This window comes from Chrysoperla carnea, assembly GCF_905475395.1.
Source record: "Chrysoperla carnea chromosome X unlocalized genomic scaffold, inChrCarn1.1 SUPER_X_unloc_37, whole genome shotgun sequence".
NCBI classification, from domain to species: Eukaryota; Metazoa; Arthropoda; class Insecta; order Neuroptera; family Chrysopidae; genus Chrysoperla; species Chrysoperla carnea.
The window spans coordinates 15,001-22,500 of NW_025408164.1; the positions used below are offsets into that span (position 1 = coordinate 15,001).

Here is a 7,500-nt window from a genome sequence, read left to right on the forward strand (position 1 = left end):
TTTTAGAAGTATTAAAACAAAAATTTTTTTTATATATTATGTTTTTGTTATATTTTATAAGTAAACAATTTTCTTAATTATTCATACTCAAATTTTTTTAATATTATTATATAATATTATTTTTATATTTATCTAAAGAGAAGAAAATAAAAAATAAATAATTATATATATTAATTTTTTTCGAGTATATTGAAAATTTTATTACAAATAAAATATTCCATAACAAAATATTAATATATAATATTTTTGTTTATTCTTCTTTATTTAATATTTTAAAAATATATTATTAATATCATTTATTATTAATATTATTATTAACATAAAGTTTTATAATATTATATATAAATGATAAAAAATAATATTGATATATTAATTTAAAAATGTCGACAAATAATAAAAAATATATAAATTTTAAATGCTATTAAAAACATTTTATATTTATTTTTTTCTTATATTTGGCGTAAAACATTCATATATAAATAATTTTACATTTCTTTTATAAAAATTTTATTTATCAATTTAATTAAATATGAAAAAATAAATTTTCTTTTTTAATTATTGATAAATTTCTTTTTCATAAAAAAAATTTTATGTAAAATAATCTTTTATTATATTAATATAATGTATACGACCCTCAGCCAGATGTGGTCCGGGAACAGTATCCAAGGACCGCAATGTGCGTTCGAAATGTCAATGTTCATGTGTCCTGCAGTTCACAAGTTGACGCGCAATTAGCTGCGTTCTTCATCGACCCACGAGCCAAGTGATCCACCGTCCAGGGTAATCTTTTTAAATTTTAAATGTAAGTATTATTATTAATAATAATCTTTATTTTTAATATAAAAAATAAAATTATTAATTTATATATCTTTATAAATTCTTTTAAAATAAAAAAATTTTTCTAGAATATAAATTATATATTTTATTTTAAATATATATATATATAAATTAAAGATATTATGGTATTAATAAATATATACATAACATTTTTGATATTTTTGTTAGTGCTAGCTAGATATAATAATTAATATTTGGTATATTTTATAGAAATGTATTTATTTTTTTTTTATAAATTATTTTCTACATAAAAATATATATAATATTAATATGGTACAAAACAAATGGGTTTGTTTTTTAACATAATAACTTTTAATAAAAAAAAAGAAATATCAAGACAAAACATAAAGAAATTTAAATTTGAAATAAATTTTATTCTTTAAAAAAATTTTATCTTGTGTTTTCTTTATTTTTATTATATAACATAGAAAAATAAAAATATAGATTATATCAATTATAATCTTATTTTATTTTTCTTAATAGAGATTATATACATATAAACAAATAATTTCAATATATTCTATTTTTAATTTCACTTTTTTATAAGAGAAATTATTTATAGATTTTATTAATAATTATTGTTTAATAATAATAATAATATTGAATATAAAAATATTTTATATGTAACAAATATATTATTAATATTTATATAATATTCTCTATATTATATGTATAGATATATTATGTGTATAAAAAAAGTTTGGCGTATTACTTTAATATGATATCATAACCAAAATAAATCTCTTTTAACACATAATTACTATTATATATTTTGAGAAAATTACATATTAATATGTTATTTTGTTAAAAAAAATATTTCTTATCAATAATATTTTTATTTTTTGGAATATTTAAAAACAATACAAAAAATATAAATAAATATATTTTATATATATCGTTAATGATCCTTCCGCAGGTTCACCTACGGAAACCTTGTTACGACTTTTACTTCCTCTAAATGATCAAGTTTGGTCATCTTCCCAGCAACATCGGCAATATCAGAAATATTGCCGCGTACCAGTCCGAAGACCTCACTAAATCATTCAATCGGTAGTAGCGACGGGCGGTGTGTACAAAGGGCAGGGACGTAATCAACGCGAGCTTATGACTCGCGCTTACTGGGAATTCCTCGTTCATGGGGAACAATTGCAAGCCCCAATCCCTAGCACGAAGGAGGTTCAGCGGGTTACCCGGACCTTTCGGCCTGGGAGGACACGCTGATTCCTTCAGTGTAGCGCGCGTGCGGCCCAGAACATCTAAGGGCATCACAGACCTGTTATTGCTCAATCTCGTGCGGCTAGAATGCCGCCTGTCCCTCTAAGAAGAATTATTTGTACGCCGGCAGTAAAAACCACATCAAAAAACTGCGTACCCATACACCATAACATATGCAACATAAAGCACAATATATACAAAATATAATCTTGATCGTTAAATCTCAAAAATACATGCATATATAAATACAATACATAACACACATGAAAATGAATGAAATGGGAAACAAACAGCCGATGGGCCTTGAGATGCCGGTAAAGTACGTCTATTTAGCAGGCTAGAGTCTCGTTCGTTATCGGAATTAACCAGACAAATCGCTCCACCAACTAAGAACGGCCATGCACCACCACCCACCGAATCAAGAAAGAGCTCTCAATCTGTCAATCCTTCCGGTGTCCGGGCCTGGTGAGGTTTCCCGTGTTGAGTCAAATTAAGCCGCAGGCTCCACTCCTGGTGGTGCCCTTCCGTCAATTCCTTTAAGTTTCAGCTTTGCAACCATACTTCCCCCGGAACCCAAAAGCTTTGGTTTCCCGGAAGCTGCCCGCCGAGTCATCGGAGGAACTTCGGCGGATCGCTAGCTGGCATCGTTTATGGTTAGAACTAGGGCGGTATCTGATCGCCTTCGAACCTCTAACTTTCGTTCTTGATCAATCAAAACATTTTTGGCAAATGCTTTCGCTTCTGTCCGTCTTGCGACGATCCAAGAATTTCACCTCTAACGTCGCAATACGAATGCCCCCATCTGTCCGTATTAATCATTACCTCGGAGTTCCGAAAACCAACAAAATAGAACCGAGGTCCTATTCCATTATTCCATGCACACAATATTCAGGCAAAATTTGAGCCTGCCTTAAGCACTCTAATTTGTTCAAAGTAAACGTACCGGCCCACCTCGACACTCAATTAAGAGCACCGCGACGGGATTGCAATTGGGGGCTGCCACCGCTCTTAACGGTTAAACACTTACGACAAATTACATAATAAAAATATATATAATGCATTAAATAAATAATAACACTAAAATATACTTTATACATAATCTGTACCACCCACCGGTAGGACGTCCCACATAACATGCTAGTTAAACAATGCGAGCATTGAACCAACAGTGTAGGACACAGATTCGACTACGAGCTTTTTAACCGCAACAACTTTAATATACGCTATTGGAGCTGGAATTACCGCGGCTGCTGGCACCAGACTTGCCCTCCAATGGATCCTCGTTAAAGGATTTAAAGTGTACTCATTCCGATTACGGGGCCTCGGATGAGTCCCGTATCGTTATTTTTCGTCACTACCTCCCCGTGCCGGGAGTGGGTAATTTGCGCGCCTGCTGCCTTCCTTGGATGTGGTAGCCGTTTCTCAGGCTCCCTCTCCGGAATCGAACCCTGATTCCCCGTTACCCGTTACAACCATGGTAGGCGCAGAACCTACCATCGACAGTTGATAAGGCAGACATTTGAAAGATGCGTCGCCGGTACGAGACCGTGCGATCAGCTTAAAGTTATTCAGAGTCACCAAATTAAACGATGCAAATTAAAATTTACACCGATTGGTTTTGATCTAATAAAAGCATTCCTTCCATCTCTGGTCGGAACTCTGTTTGCATGTATTAGCTCTAGAATTACCACAGTTATCCAAGTAAATGTGGGTACGATCTAAGGAACCATAACTGATATAATGAGCCTTTCGCGGTTTCACCTTAATTTGGCTTGTACTGAGACATGCATGGCTTAATCTTTGAGACAAGCATATGACTACTGGCAGGATCAACCAGGGAACTATTTGTATTTATAATATTAAATATATAATAATATACATGATATTTTTGTTTTCTTATTATAAGAAAAAAAATTTTCATACAATAATTATTAATATATAATAATATTATTACAATTTCATTTTAAATATCAGATGGTCTCACCCATTACTGATATAAATTTTTTTTTTTTTATATCTCTATTGTTTTAAAATTAATAGAAAAAACATATGAGATATATATATTATTATTAATTTTTTTTTTTTTCAAATATATATTTTATTATGTCATTTATATAATTTTTTTGCTTTTACAAAAAGAAATATATAACATGTTATTCATAATAAATATTATTGAATAAAAAAAAAAAAAAATAATTATGATTTTTGTCAGACCATCACCAAATGGGTCTTAAAATATTTCAAACATTTTCTCATACTCGTCGCTAGATTGAAAGCGTCATTTATTTTTTAATTTTATTTAAAAAGTTAATTTTAAATAAAAAACGTTATAATAACACTTAATATTCTCGCTTGGTATGAGGTGAGTCAATGTAATATTATTTATAAAAATAATTTTTATATAAATATTGTGTGCTCATATGGGAGTGTAAAGTTTAAAACTTATAACCCATGAACTTGCTTTGACAAAAAAATTTATATGTTATTCTATTTATAATCAATAATTTAATAAAAAAAATTTTTTTTTTAAATATTGATATAAAAAGATATACATATAGAGGTTTTTTTACAAAATTCTCATTAATTTTTTTACAAAAATAATAATACAATATTTAATATCAAAATAATCCAAACTGATTACCATCCAGACTATTATCAATATATATAAGATTGTATTATTATTCATTTCAATACATATTTATTAAAACTGAGATAAAATTTCATATATTAATAAATATGCATGTGTAAAAAAAAAAATTTTTATATAATAATTGAAAATGTTTTTGCTATTATTTTGTATACATACATTAAATAATTGATAACAATTTAATACAATGTACACCTAAAAAATAATAACAGCATATACATATTCGAAACATTACTAGCAAAAAAACCAAAATACAATATTAAATATCAAAATAAACCAAACTGATTACCATCCAGAATATTTTGAGTATATATATATATAATTTTGTATATTTTGCGTTCATGTTAATAAAATATATAAATGATACATATTTGAAAAGTGTTATTCTTCTTTCTGTTTTTTCGTAATATCATGGTGTCCATAGACATGCAAAAGCGTCATACCAAGCCATATACATACCTACACCACCTTTGTTGAATGATACACGAACAGTATGAAAATTAAACAACATATTCAATATCATTTTATATTATACTAAAATAAATGTTATTCTATTAAGAAAGTGTATATTTTTAAATTTGGCATTCATTACATAGTCAAAATACAATAATAATATAGATGATACATATACGATAATTGTTATTTTTCTTTCTGTTTTTTCGTGATATCATGGTGTCCATAGAATTGCAACGACGTCATACCAAGCCATATACAACTCTACACCACCTTTGTTGAATGATACACTTAGAGTATGAAAAATAAACAAATTATACTATATCATACTATATCATATATGTAAGACTGTTGAACATAATACCACAAAATACACTATTTCATATAGATATACATTCATTCTTGTCAACATAAAAGTACGTTATAAATGATACATATACAATAAGTTTTATTCCTCTTTCTGTTATTCCGTAATATCATAGTGTCCATAGAATTGCAACGACGTCATACCAAGCCATATACAACTCTACACCACCTTTGTTGAATGATACACGGACAGTATGAAAAATAAACAACCTATTCTATACCATTTAATATCATACTAAAACATGAAACAAATGTTATTCTATTAAAAAGTGTATTATTTTATTATATTTAGTATTCATTACACAGTCAACATACATAAATGATACATATACGATAAGTGTTATTCCTCTATCTGTGCATCCGTAATATCATAGTGTCCATAGAATTGCAACAACGTCATACCAAGCCATATACAACTCTACACCACCTTTGTTGAATGATACACGGACAGTATGAAAAATAAACAACTTATACTATACCATACTATATCATATGTGTGAGACTGCTGAACGTAATACCACTAATACACTGTTATACATAGATATACATTCATCTCATTAACTTACACGCACTATCCATCATATATATTAAAGACATTACACCCGGTGCTTCAAACTCAAAATATGATAATGTTTAAAATGGCTTTAAACATCATAAACTTTACAGAATAATCAAAATTTAAAGAAAAAAATTTTAAAAAAAAAATTTTTTTCAGCTAAAAATTTTTATTTTGGGACCAAAAAAATTTTTTTTTGCTTTTATCATATTTTATTAAATGAAATTTATGCATTATAATAAATTATTCAATAAACATTAATAATTATAATAAATTATTAAAAAATTTTTGGAATTAATGCAAATTTTTAGAAAAAAATGTATATTTTTTTTTTATATACAAATCGTACATGTTATATTGCGACAGGGTACCGGTATAATACATGTGATACATATGTAGATTTTCGAAAAAATTTTTATCCTTTTAAATGGTCCTAAATACTATATAAAGGTAAAATATATAGAATTTTTCGGGATTCATTAAAAAATTTTAGGGAAAAAATTTCATTTTATTTTATATACAAATCGTACATGTTATATTGCGACAGGGTACCGGTATAATACATGTGATACATATGTAGATTTTCGAAAAAATTTTATCCTTTTAAATAGTCCTAAATACTATATAAAGGTGAAATATATAGAATTTTTCGGGATTCATTAAAAAATTTTAGGGAAAAAATTTCATTTTATTTTATATACAAATCGTACATGTTATATTGCGACAGGGTACCGGTATAATACATGTGATACATATGTAGATTTTCGAAAAAAATTTTATCCTTTTAAATAGTCCTAAATACTATATAAAGGTAAAATATATAGAATTTTTCGGGATTCATTAAAAAATTTTAGGGAAAAAATTTCATTTTATTTTATATACAAATCGTACATGTTATATTGCGACAGGGTACCGGTATAATACATGTGATACATATGTAGATTTTCGAAAAAAATTTTATCCTTTTAAATAGTCCTAAATACTATATAAAGGTAAAATATATAGAATTTTTCGGGATTCATTAAAAAATTTTAGGGAAAAAATTTCATTTTATTTTATATACAAATCGTACATGTTATATTGCGACAGGGTACCGGTATAATACATGTGATACATATGTAGATTTTCTAAAAAATTTTTATCCATTTAAATGCTTCTAAATACTGTATAATGCAAATATATATAATAATTTACAGAATTAATACAAAATTTTTATTGTACAAATTCACATTAATAGTTAATTGGTTAAAAAAAAATTTCAATACACAATGGGAATCAGGCTATTTTATTGGAACTTATTTATAATTAATTCATAATATATTTTTCTATATAAATTGATTAATTGATTTTACATTCACCGTGTAAACGTATACACCATTCAAGTAACATAAAAAAAAAAAAAAAAAAAAAAATTATTATTATATTC

At 26.8% G+C, this 7,500-nt stretch overlaps 2 non-coding genes across 2 annotated transcripts; both read right to left on the reverse strand.

Moving 5' to 3' along the window:
• Positions 1 to 628: 628 nt before the first annotated feature.
• On the reverse strand, positions 629 to 783 carry LOC123304281. The gene has a single exon (XR_006536315.1). It is a non-coding gene; the product is annotated as a 5.8S ribosomal RNA (ribosomal RNA).
• A 953-nt stretch (positions 784 to 1,736) lies between these two features.
• Positions 1,737 to 3,892, reverse strand: LOC123304275. Its single transcript, XR_006536309.1, has one exon. It is a non-coding gene; the product is annotated as a small subunit ribosomal RNA (ribosomal RNA).
• Positions 3,893 to 7,500: the final 3,608 nt, after the last annotated feature.